The following is a 12,432-nucleotide window of genomic DNA, read 5'->3' as shown; positions in this document are numbered from 1 at the left end:
GTATGAAGGGAAGGGTGAAAGCTTCACTCAGGGCTGGACCGCAGAGGCTCAGTGCCTGGAGGCTGAGTTTCACCAGCCATAGACCAAGGCTGTTACAGGGGCACAGTGCAGGGCCGTCAGGATCAGGGATGCCTCAAGGCAGCAATTTGAAGCTGAAAGACACTAATATTTGTTGCTATGCTCGGGATTGCAGTGCTTGTAATGCTAGGTGATTGGTGCACGTGATGGAAGAAAGGGCCTTTACGTAATTTTATGTTGCTTTGCAGTGCTCTTTTTGCTTTCACTTAATAGAAAAAAGACTGCTTTCAAACAAACACAATTCTTTTATTAAAAGACAACAATCAGAGTACAGAGTCAAATGAAAAAATTAATCAGCAGGGAGAGGGATGGGGCACAGGGGAAGGGGAAGAGGGGTCCCGGGACGGCTACAGATTTCTGTGTGTCCAGGGATCATACCCAACCTTCTCCTTTGGAGTACAATGCAGTGAGGGCTGTACTTCAGCAGGGCCAAACTGCAGAGGGATGGGTGTTGACTGCAGTGGGTAGTGGGAGTCCACAGTACTGGACTGTGAGGAGGGAGGAGTGGAATGCTGCGGGTAGAGACTGGAGCCAGGAGGTTGATAAGAGTGTTTTGGCAGTGTGTGTAGGGCGCATGGGAAAGAGTTTTGTGACAGCAGCTGCAGGGGAGGGCGGGTGCGGAGCTGCTTAGTTTGAAGAGCTAGTATCACCTGGAGCATGTCCACTTGGCGCTCCATAACGTTTAAGAGCCGCTCTGTGGCTTCTTACTGCTGTGCTGCATTCTCCTTTCAGTCCCTCTTCTTGCTGTCCCGCAACTCCTTCAATTCCTGTTTCTCGGCGGCAGAGTACATCATAACCTCACAGAGAAAGTCCTCCTTAGTTCTTTGTGGCCACTTTCTAATTCTGTGCAGCCGTTCTGCTGCTGATAACAAAGAGGGAGGCTGGGCTCCAAAGGTCATTTCTGTGAAGTTTAAATGCAACATTTTACAGAAGCAGTATTGTTTGCAACACAGACAACACTGATTCAGTGCTTTAAAACACAGCCAGTACTCACACAACTGTCTCCAACTGGCTGACTCCAGGCAAGCATACATGAGCCACAAGACCCCCAAAACAGTGAGTAGCCGCAGGGGCAGGGTAAATCACTCTTCCCGGACCCTGCTGTATGCTGGGCATGTGGCTCTTGGGGAGAGCCAGCACTGTAGGGTGGGGCCTGATAATCATTCCTGTCCACACACTTTCCACAGGAGGTGATCATTATGGAAGATATCTTGCTGCTGAGTGTGAGCAGGGATTCAAGGGAGGGTCTTCTCCAAGCCTGCGGCTTCCGCCCTGGCCCCTATGTGGCTTGCCTGTGTCCTCCTGCCCTCACCCGTGCCCCATGACGGCACAGCAGCAGTGGATTGCCCAGTATCTCCACAAGAGTTTCCTGGAGATCTGAGGGAGATTCCTGTGAAGTGAGGGAGTTTATCAACAGCCTGTTCCGCTGCTCAGACTTGGCATGCGGTGGGAGACAACCTGCTTTCTGCAACCCTCCTGCCCCCAACATATTGCATCAGCAATTCCCAAAATCATCCACTTACTGGGGGCCTCCTCTCCTGTTTGCGCTTCTCCAGGATCCAACTTCTGTGACTGGCTAGGCTCCTCTGGGGTAGAAAAGAGCTCCTGACTGCATGCATCTCTAGCCTCCGAGTCATCCTCTGCCTCTGGATCCCCCTCCCCCTCTTTGTCCAAGATTTCCTCCTCCTGGCTTGGTCCACTCTTGACTGACACGTGAGCCAATGAAGTATCCACAGGGGCCTTCGCAGTGGAGGTAGGGTTGCCACCAAGTATTGCATCCAGCTCTCTGTAGAACTGGCAGCTTGTGGGCGTAGCGCCAGAGCGACGGTTTGCTTCCCGTGCCTCGTGGTAGGCATTCCACAGCTCCTTCACTTTTACCCTACACTGCAATCTGTCACAGTCATGGCCCCTTTCTATCATGCATCATGAAATCTGTCCGTGTTATCATAATTCCTATGGCTGGAGCGCAGCTGGGACTGCACAGCCTCCTCTCCCCAAATGCTGATGAGGTCCAGCAGCTCGACATTCCTCCAAGCAGAGGATCTTCTGGTGCATGGAGCAGGCATGACCATCTAGAAAGATGCAGTGAGACCACTGCACGCATCACCGAACGAACAGGAAGGGGACTTTCAAATTTGCAAAGGATTGTATGGGGTGCAGATGATGGTTGGTCACCTGAGGGCAGGGCAGTAGAGTTCAAAACGATGACCAGAGAGGTGAGAACAGGCATTGTGGGACACCTCTAGGAGGCCAATGGCAGCGCTGTAGCCCCAGTGCAGAAAGCTCTATGCCTCTCATCGGCGTGGTTTTTTTAGAGCGCTACAACTGTGCAGTTTCTGCACAGTAGGTGGCTTGGCAGTGTGTACACCTTGGGAGTTATAGCGCAAAAAGGTGCTTTACTGCACAGAAACTTGCCAGTGTAGATGTGGCCTGAGTTTGCATGGCTGGTTTGGCGTGCAGAAGCAAGGTTGGTTTTGCTGATAGTTAGGAAGGTGGAGAAACTTTTCATGCATGGTCAGAAATGGTAAGCGAGTTCTTGTTTTTTCGGTTTGCCTGAGCAGGGACGCTTCAAAATGTTTACAATATTCTGTAAACAAATTCGGCCTAGGTACCCAGTAGAACTGGTCAAAAAATCAATGTCCTGTAGAAAATTTCTGTATTTTGAAACATTTCTTTTGTTCCAAAATCAGGATAAAATGTGAAAATATTAGCGTTTTTTGTTTTCAGAACAGTAAGTTCAAAAAAATTTCAGTTTGGAAATGTCAAAACATATCATTTAGATGTTTCGGATTGAAATGAAACTTTTCTACATTTCTGTATTGAGATGTTTCATTTTGCTTTGTCAAACCAAATTTTAAAAAACTTTTAAATGTAGTTTGACGTAAGTCTGTGTTCCCTTCCCTGAGCTGCTGCAGTGCCGCATGAGAATTGTCTGAATGTTTCATGCCCCCATACCCCTCTATGGGCTTGGTTTCCTGGGTGGACTAAATTGCCCATGATGCTCCATGGTCATGGGACTCCTATGCTTCATGCAGTGCCAACCCAAAATTAACTACCCAATTTGAAATTAAAAATTTTAAAAAAATCCACCTTGTTTTATGGAAAAATCAGTTTTTCCAGAAACTACAGTTTTTATGGAAATATTGTGACAGAAATTTCCCAACCAGCCCTAGTGTTCAGGCAGGGTAGTGTGAGAAAGTTTGTTTCATTGTTGTCTGCGTTGTATTGTACCGTGGATAGTGATCTTCAGTTTCCAAGGCTGTCAGTGTGGTCCTGAGCCTCTCACTAGCACTGAAATCATTTAAATGCTAAAACATCATTTAAAAAAAACATTTCTGCATAGGGACACTGATTTGGATAAACTAAGAACTAGAACCAACTTTTAATCCAAATCCAAGATGTTTTAGAGGCTACAAATCTCTTAATCTCTTTACCTCAGATTCACTCTCCACTTGCCCCTCTTACCCTTTGTTCCCTGTGCTTCAATGTCCCCTCTCCCTTGACTTTTCTATCCATTTATGTTAGCTCCTCCTAACTAACCACCCCCACCAGACAAATTTTTTTATAATGGAACCAACATGACTTTCCTGACATCACATTGTTCACTCTGCTGGGTTTATACCCTTCGCCCTCTCCCCCCATGCCTGGCTTGTCTATTTAGACTGTAAGCTGAGGCAGGGACCATCTACTACTGTGTTTCTATAGCCCCTAACACAATGCGGGGGCCTGATCTTGGTTGTTTCTTAGGAACTAATGTAATAAACATGATTAATAATAGTAATACTAGGAAGTAGTCTGTCTAACTTTGATTTTCCTATGCTGTTGAGACCAACAGTGAACATACTGAAATACTATGGGAAGCTGTTCATGATGGGGTTGATTTTCAAAAAGCAAAACAGGAGTGTTAGGCTGAACAAGAGGAAGCAGAAGACAGTGGAACTCACATGAGACTATTATTGCTAGATTTCTAGTTTGATTGTGTGGACTTGAGGTTTGCGTTAAACTTTGGGTGTAATCCTGGCTCCACTGAGTCAATAGCAAAATAAAAATCCCATTGACTTTAACAGGGCCAGGGTTTCTCCCCTAACCTTTTTAGGTGCTTTTTTGACAGGAATAAGAACTATGACCTTTCTAAGTATCAACAGTGCTCCTCATATTCATGAGCACTGAAATTCACAAAACTAATGGAAAAAATGTTTGTATATTTACACTCTCTTTCTTTAGTGGATAAATTCATCCCTGACTTAAACTCTTGCAACACAATTGAAATCAATGGTACCCTCTGGGGAATGTGGGAGTCAAACAGAGCAGAATTTGATCTTGGTTTTTATGGTCATAAACACACTATGAACATTATTTCTGTTTTTAAAATCAAGCCTGTCTCACTACAGTGGACAAACCACTCCTGTATAACATGTTCAGCTACCAGGTCAGCTATGAATTAGAACAAAAATGTCCACCCAGACAAAATAAAGTGCACAGTATCTGCTGGCTTCCCCTTTATGCACTGAAGTAAGTCTTGTAACAAATTGCAGAAGGGCTGCAGCCAACCAGAATAAAGTACATCTGCAAACACCAGCACTGGAATCGGCAGGTTTTATTGAGGCTGTCGTTTTCATGATAGAAATCAAGAGAAAAATCATCAAGTCATGGGGCTCTAGGAAGTGTAAGAGTTTTCATCAGCTTCTGTGTAACCAGAGCTATCAGTCATACTAACTTATCCTGGAAGATGACCAGAGGTGGATTTACAATTAAACACACAGTGCCTTAGGGGCCCCAGGGCCGGGCAGCCCTGCACCGTCCAGCACCCCCTGTGGGCAGGACCGCTGCTGGGGCAGAAGCTCTTGGGGAGAGCAGGGAGGAGGCGGTTTAAGAGACGTGCTGGAGGCGCGGCGTGTGGTGGGTTCTCCCAGCTGGTGAGCCGGGCTCCTGGGACTCCTGCTGCAGGTAGCCAGGGGAGGCAGGCAGTGAGGAGCCAGCTTGGGGCACGCTGTAGGGGAGGCGGGTGTGCTCCCCTGGTGGGGCATCAATCTGTGCCTGTCCCGCTGCCCTGCTTCTCTGGATGCTGGGCAGCGCAGGTGCAGTCCCTGGAGTGCACTGCTCCTTGTGGTCCCGGGAAGAAAGCCAGGGGAAGGGAGTGGCAGGCCAGGGGGTCTCATCTCTCACATGCTGCTGCCGCCACAGCTCCCTTTGGCAGCGAACAGGAGCAGCGGCGGGGCAGGGACAAGTCCACCATCCAGCCAGTCAGGTAAGGTAACCCAGCGGCCATGACTGGGACTGCCCCAGCCCCGAGCTTCCCCGCCGCGCACTGCCCCCTACACACACACACACCCACACCCTAGCCACCTGCCCTGAGCCGCTCATACAGCCCTGACTCCTGCACCTCCCTCACACAGCCCCAGCCCCCTGACCTCCCTGACTCCTGCACCCCCCCAAACCCAGCCCCCCCACACCCCGTTGCCCTGATTCCTGCACCTCCCCATCCTCCCCCCACCCTGAGCACCAAATGGGAGCTCCTGCACCCCCCATCCCCACGTGCACCCCTCGCACCAAACAGAAGCTGCCCCAGGTAAGCACTCTGCACCCCAACCCTCTGCCCCAGCCCTGAGCCCTAACTCTCTCCCAGACCCCACCCCCAACCCTGAGCTCCCTTTCACACCCTAACTCCTGGGCAGACCCCACACCCCAACTCCCAGCCCACTCCTGCACCCTAACTCTCTCCCAGACCCCACCCCTGAGCTCCCTCCCACATCCTAACTCCTGGCCAGACCCCGCACCCCAATGGTTTTTTACATTTTTTTATAAAGGGCTCTTATCCAAAGCACTTTACAATAGTTAGCTAGTGGTACAAACAATATTTGGAAAGATCATTAAGTGGTCTGCTGAGACCCTCAGCAATTTTCAAGTGGTCTGTGGGAAAAAAGGTTAGACTACAAAAACAATCAAGGTACCTTGCTTTATTTTCATTTACTTCCTATTATTTATCATATAGGAGGAGGATGAAGAAAAAAAAGAATGAAAAACAGGGATGGGGGAGATAAGAGAGAATGTTCTTTTTCTTGGCTGGGTCCCGAAGGTGACCCCCAAAATGAAGCTGAGCACAGGGCCCCACTAACTCTAAATCCACCAGTGGAGATGACAGGAAGCTTCTGGTCACTCAGACAGGTCTCTGAGGCACAATCAATATTATTTGGGATATTCCTATAAAAATTTGGATAGCAAGGGGCAGAAATGCTATTAATATCTTCCTGAGAGGCCAAAACATGCCTTTGATCATTTTAAAATCATCGCTATAAAGTGATTCTTTTGTTATGGCAGTGCAGGCCATCTGCTAGCAATTTAGCAGATTGTCACTGTGTACAAAGTCGGGCTGTCAACTTTGCTGTAGTAGATCCCTCTCCCCTAGCAATGCTATAAAGATTCTCCCAGTTGTGCTTGTAAGAGACCTGTCATGGAATACAGCTGTAATTAACTATGGCTGCTCACTCTGCTGCAACTTCTTTGGAAGCAGCATTTGGCAGCCAGCCTTCAAGGGTCAACCTCAGCATTCCATCAGCACATCCATGTAGATGTGTCTAGATGGAGAAGCACTAAATGTCTTTGTACCAAGTATGCCAGACAGCACTCGGAAAGCTAGTAATATGAAAAGTTCTCCTGCTTTCTATGGTAGTGTGTAAGTTGCTAAAGGAGGGCAGAGAAGTAGACAAGTCACTGCAAAGTATTGTGTCAATTACGGTGATGAAGACCTCATCTTTGCTTGGAATTAGCCCTGACTGGAGCTGTTGGTGTAGCTGCAGCAGTGTAGGCAAGGAAAACTGCCATTTGCATTTTGCTCAACAATGGGTTAAACTCTGCTGATGCACATCTCTGCTTCCTTTCTGCATACTAGGGGTTTGCATCAGTGTAGCTACACCAAAGGCTGAAAGCAAGATTAATGGTGCAACACAGGTGAACTTAACAAAGGATTTGAAGAGCACAAACACCAAGGTGGGAAAGCATGCCAGAATGTGACCTAGGCAGCTGTGCAAACCAGACAGAGTTTTTGGTACCAAGTACTTAATATTGTGTAAAGGTGTTTCAGAAAAGTTAGAGAAGGTCTGCATAAGCAAGAAAGCCATTACAAAACTTCCTTTAAAAACATGATCTCCTTTAATCCTCTTTAGACGACTCAGTTGGTCCATAAGTATCATTCATGGCTGTTTGAGGGGCAGCCAAAACAGACCCCTTTGAAGGTACCTGTTATATTGCTGAGGCTCAATGCATTGGCTACTGAAGCTTTCTTCGGGTCAATATCTGAAACTTTTATTCCCCTCCCCCTTGTAAATCCCCAAACTTTGGAAGTATAGCCCTCTTTTCTTCCTAAGAATGGCATGAGGAGAAAAAGAAAAATGCAAAGCAGAGCACAGGTGCCATCAGCTTTCTAATCATAGAGCCCCTTACCTGCCTCTCAGCTAATTACTCTTCCGCTGTGGTGGTATTGGTCCAAGACATTCTGGAGAGCTCTCCACAGAACTTCTAGTGGTTAGGCTGGCTTATCACAGCAATTTGTTCTTTCCTTCTCTCTCTATGGAAGAGACTCTACATCACTTTTAGTTATCACGTAAATGAGGCTGTTCAGATTCAAACTCATCTGTATCTCCTCAGTTCAGGGTTTTCTCTGATATTCACTTGATCAGCCCACAGAGTTGTCAGCTCACAAGATTTTTATCACAAGTGTTGCCATACTTGGTGTATTTTTCTTAAAGCTCCATTTCCTTCAGTCTTGTGACAAGCTGAGAACCTCTGCTTACTTTTTTTAAAATGAAAGTTTCTTGCCTTCATGATTGTGGAGAAACATTGAAAATGTGATACCTACGTGATGCAAAACATCTTTAAAAAAATCTCATGATTTTAAAATCAAATCTTTCTTTTTTAAAAAGAAAAGGAGTACTTGTGGCACCTTAGAGACTAACCAATTTATTTGAGCATAAGCTTTCGTGAGCTACAGCCCACTTCATCGGATGCATTCAGTGGAAAATACAGTGGGGAGATTTATATACACAGAGAACATGAAACAATGGGTGGTACCATACACACAACTCTACACAAAGGATATTAGGAGGCGGCAGTGGAAGGAAATGTCTCTAAAAGAAGCTACACTTTGGATTCTGTTAAGGAGAATCATAACTCAGCTGGCAGCCAGTATTCCAAGGATTCAAGATCCGTAATGCTCCAGATCTTGCCAAAGATGACTCCTGATGGCAAGGCTGCAAGTTCATGTCCCACCCAACAGAGAGCACCTTTGGCAGCACAATGCCTCTTTAACCCCATGCTGGAACAATGGTCAGCACCAGCTCAAAGAGTGTCATCCACTTCCTACAGCACCAAGGATGGAGCTGTCCTATGTTCACGCTGACTGAGCCAAACTTGCTCCAGCTTGTGAACTAGGAGGCAATCACAGCCCCAGGTGGCATGGTGCATCTTGGAATGTAACATAGGCCAAGATCTTACGAACCACAATACCCAACTCCTGCAAGCCAAGAAGAGTCCATTCAGCGTCTTTCAGAAAGGAAAGAATTGGCTTCCCTATAGTGAATGCTGCAGTTAAGCCAGGTCACAGCACTTTAAGGCAGGGACAACATTTGCCAGACACGCACTCGGTATACTGTGCTGAATAGAATGGATATTCCTGACTTTGTGTTTTTTTTGTAACTTAAGGTTTTGCCTAGAGGGATTCTCTATGTTTTGAATCAAATTACCCTGTAAGGTATTTACCATCCTGATTTTACAGAAGTGATTCTTTTTTACTTCTATTAAAAGTCTTCTTGTAAGGAAACTGAATGCTTTTTCATTGTTCTAAGATCCAAGCGTTTAGGTCTGTGGTCACCTATGCAAATTGGTGAGGATTTTTACCAAAACTTCCCCTGGAAGTGGGGTGCAAGGGTTGGGAGGATTTTGGGGGGAAAGACGGGTCCAAACTACGTTTTCTCAGGAACCCAGATAAAGTTTGGTGGTGGCAGTGGAAGTCCAGGGGCAAAGGGTAAAATAATTTGTACCTTGGGGAAGTTTTAACCTAAGCTGGTAAAAGTAAGCTTAGGAGGTTTTCATGCAGGTCCCCACATCTGTACCCTAGAGTTCAGAGTGGGGAAGGAACCTTGACATGGTTCATGTCTGGCAAATGTTGTCCCTGCCTTAAAGTGCTGTGACCTGGCTCAACTGCAGCGTTCACTATAGGGAAGCCAATTCTTTCCTTTCTGAAAGACGCTGAATGGACTCTTCTTGGCTTGCAGGAGTTGGGTATTGTGGTTCGTAAGATCTTGGCCTATGTTACATTCCAAGATGCACCATGCCACCTGGGGCTGTGATTGCCTCCTAGTTCACAAGCTGGAGCAAGTTTGGCTCAGTCAGCGTGAACATAGGACAGCTCCATCCTTGGTGCTGTAGGAAGTGGATGACACTCTTTGAGCTGGTGCTGACCATTGTTCCAGCATGGGGTTAAAGAGGCATTGTGCTGCCAAAGGTGCTCTCTGTTGGGTGGGACATGAACTTGCAGCCTTGCCATCAGGAGTCATCTTTGGCAAGATCTGGAGCATTACGGATCTTGAATCCTTGGAATACTGGCTGCCAGCTGAGTTATGATTCTCCTTAACAGAATCCAAAGTGTAGCTTCTTTTAGAGACATTCCCTTCCACTGCCGCCTCCTAATATCCTTTGTGTAGAGTTGTGTGTATGGTACCACCCATTGTTTCATGTTCTCTGTGTATATAAATCTCCCCACTGTATTTTCCACTGAATGCATCCGATGAAGTGAGCTGTAGCTCACGAAAGCTTACGCTCAAATAAACTGGTTAGTCTCTAAGGTGCCACAAGTCCGCCTTTTCTTTTTGCGAATACAGACTAACACGGCTGCTACTCTGAAATCTTTCTTTTTTGTTTGTTTTGTTTGTTTGTTTGGTTTTTTTTTTAAATGTTTGGCATTGACTACACTGAACCCATAAAACACCCCATTGCATACAAGTGGCCTGTTCGGACCACACTAAATTCTGCTCTGTGGCCAAAACCTGTAAGTAAGAGTAAAGGGGTAAAGTTCAGCCAGAATTTTCCTTTGCTTAACCTCAAACATTTCTGAACTATGATAATGTTTACAAAACTGTAGAAAGAGTCTCCCAAAGGAAGTAGTTGTTACACTCATTGTTTTAGTGACTTAATATGCTCAAATGTAGCACTTCATTAGTAGCACCTCTATAACTTCGATTGCATGGCAGGGACTGTCTTCTAATACGTGTATGTACAGCACCTAGCACAGTGGGTCCTGATCATGGTTTAAGGCTTCTGGGTGCTATGTTTACACTACTTATAATAATTAGTAGGGGATATAAATCATCTCATTTATTTTTACTAAACTGGGCATAGGCGAAAGAGGGTATATGTCTGTAGAAAGCCAGCTATTATGCACATAGAGATAAACATCTTTTTTTCACTATGAGCAATTTTCTGGAAACATTAAACTTAATGGGACACACTGTCTTTTGGGCTGTTAGATCATCTGTTTATGTAAGGCAACCTATTCAGTAAAAGCTGGTATTACTAGGCAATGTTTTAAAGTGACTGTAAGTGGCTTTGGAAGGATCTGTGTTTGTGTCTGAGTGTTCATCTCAATCTGATATGTTTACAAGTTAAAACTTTTCTGTTGGTGTTTGACTGCCAGTGCTGTAAACTCTGGCTGGAATGTGAAAACCAAGCTGAGTATTGTTTCTGACTCATGCATTGCCTGTGATGAGGAGCTCTTGTACCTTGGTGATGAGCGTGGAATAAAAACCTACATAAAGACCCTGCAATTCTGTTGACAGTGAATGAGCCAGAATAGAATTCAGAGTTCTGTAGGGTTAGTGGGGAAAGCTAATTTTTGATCACTAGAGTTAGCAGCTCCAGTTCTGGATACACCCAGGGGGAAGATATGTAGAAGAAAAAGGGTCATTTTTTAAAAATTGGGATTTGTCAGAGATGACAGCTCTCTTAAGATCCAAATACAGATCTCTTCTGTGTAGAAAATTGATTGTGGGGCATTCAAACAAATGTAGTTCAATACAGTTTTCACTGGAAGCAGTGTAAAACTGAACATCAGCAGCAAAGAGCTGTTGTAACCTAAATCCCATAGGGCTATTGGATCAGTGTACAGAGTGACGATTACTGGAATTTTTAGAACTAGCAGCTCTAACAAAGGCTCTGTTCCAGCCAGATGTATGCAGAGATCTAACTTAGTCGCCTAAATTACTTGTTCCAGGTTTCATGCAAAACCCAACATGTGCTGGGGTGCTGTTGTTGGGAGTTATCTACCGGTCCTGGTCAGGACCACTGGACAGTGCAGCACCACTGCAGGATATACTTACCAGTGATATCCTACATAACATTTGTGAGCAACGGAAAATGAAATGGGAAAAGGAATCCAAAGTAGCAAGTCTGCAGAAGGCTAGTAAATAATAAAATCGAATCAACTCTGAACGTGACTCAATCTCTCCTTGAGGTTCTGAGCATCTCAACTCCCATTGGCTTCAGTGGAAGCTGAAGGCATTCCGTATCTCACCGGGTCAGGGCCTAAATTCTGACCGAGTAACTTGTGAAATTGTTTGCCTTGAGCTGAAATAAGCAATGCAGATTGGAATATGACCATTTAAAGAAAACCCAATTTATAGTTCTAACTTCTTTGCCATGCTTATCTGAAGAGACCTGCAGCTCTTTTGTTCTCTTACCAGTTGGGCATACAAGTAGAAAATGCATCCAAGTTTGAAAGCTGCATGTAAGAGAGCTCTCTTCCTCATTAGCTATGTAATCGGCACATGCCTAAGCAAAGCTCCCCCACAAAGGCTTGTGGGGAATAGCTGCCAGAGATAATAAAGGGGAAAGGTCTATTTACCATCTTGATTCACTCCTGTCTTCTTTCTTCTGTTGACAGGAATATAACGCTTGCGTCTCTCCCAGTCTAATCTATTAACGGAACTTTCCCAGAGCATGGTGTGCCGACATCCTCTGTCACAGCACTTGGCTGTGAAAGATTAGAGAGCCTTACCATATTCTCTTCAAAGTGTCAGACTTATTAACCTTTGCCTTCCTCTGTTAAAAACTCAGTTTGGTGACAGGGCTAATTATTAAGACTGGCTGAAAAAGGAACAGATCTGTTTTACCAAAAAAAAGGTAGAGGTCTTGAAATTTCTTTTTGCTGATACAAGAGGAGACCTGTCAAATTGTTACAAAAAAACATGAGTGACCCACCCACAAGCTCCTACAGTGCACTGAGTCAGGCAAGTGTTGGTGCACTCTTATAACTGAGTGAAGAGAAATGTATGCACACAAAGGAGCAGAGTTAAGGCAGAGTGC

General features: G+C 45.5%; 1 protein-coding gene and 1 long non-coding RNA gene across 5 annotated transcripts in view; one reads left to right on the top strand and one right to left on the bottom strand.

Moving 5' to 3' along the window:
* Positions 1 to 303: 303 nt before the first annotated feature.
* Positions 304 to 1,688, bottom strand: LOC142072767 (uncharacterized). Its single transcript, XR_012669335.1, has 2 exons — positions 1,602 to 1,688; positions 304 to 979 (listed from the first exon to the last, which is right to left on the bottom strand). It is a non-coding gene; the product is annotated as an uncharacterized LOC142072767 (long non-coding RNA).
* The window catches only part of LOC125639870 (uncharacterized), a 158,853-nt gene continuing 147,469 nt past the window's right edge, over positions 1,049 to 12,432 (top strand). For 3 of the 4 annotated variants that reach the window (XM_075130751.1, XM_075130752.1, XM_048857642.2), the window contains exon 1: positions 1,049 to 1,134. The gene's annotated coding sequence lies outside the window, so the exon portion shown is untranslated. Of the gene's footprint in view, positions 1,135 to 1,745; positions 1,832 to 12,432 lie in introns of those variants that run through there. The other variant, XM_075130750.1, reaches the window with a different exon arrangement.

Source organism: Caretta caretta, chromosome 7 (assembly GCF_965140235.1).
Source record: "Caretta caretta isolate rCarCar2 chromosome 7, rCarCar1.hap1, whole genome shotgun sequence".
NCBI classification, from domain to species: domain Eukaryota; kingdom Metazoa; phylum Chordata; order Testudines; family Cheloniidae; genus Caretta; species Caretta caretta.
Note: the sequence above shows the minus strand (reverse complement) of the source record. Positions and strands in the feature narration are given on the sequence as shown.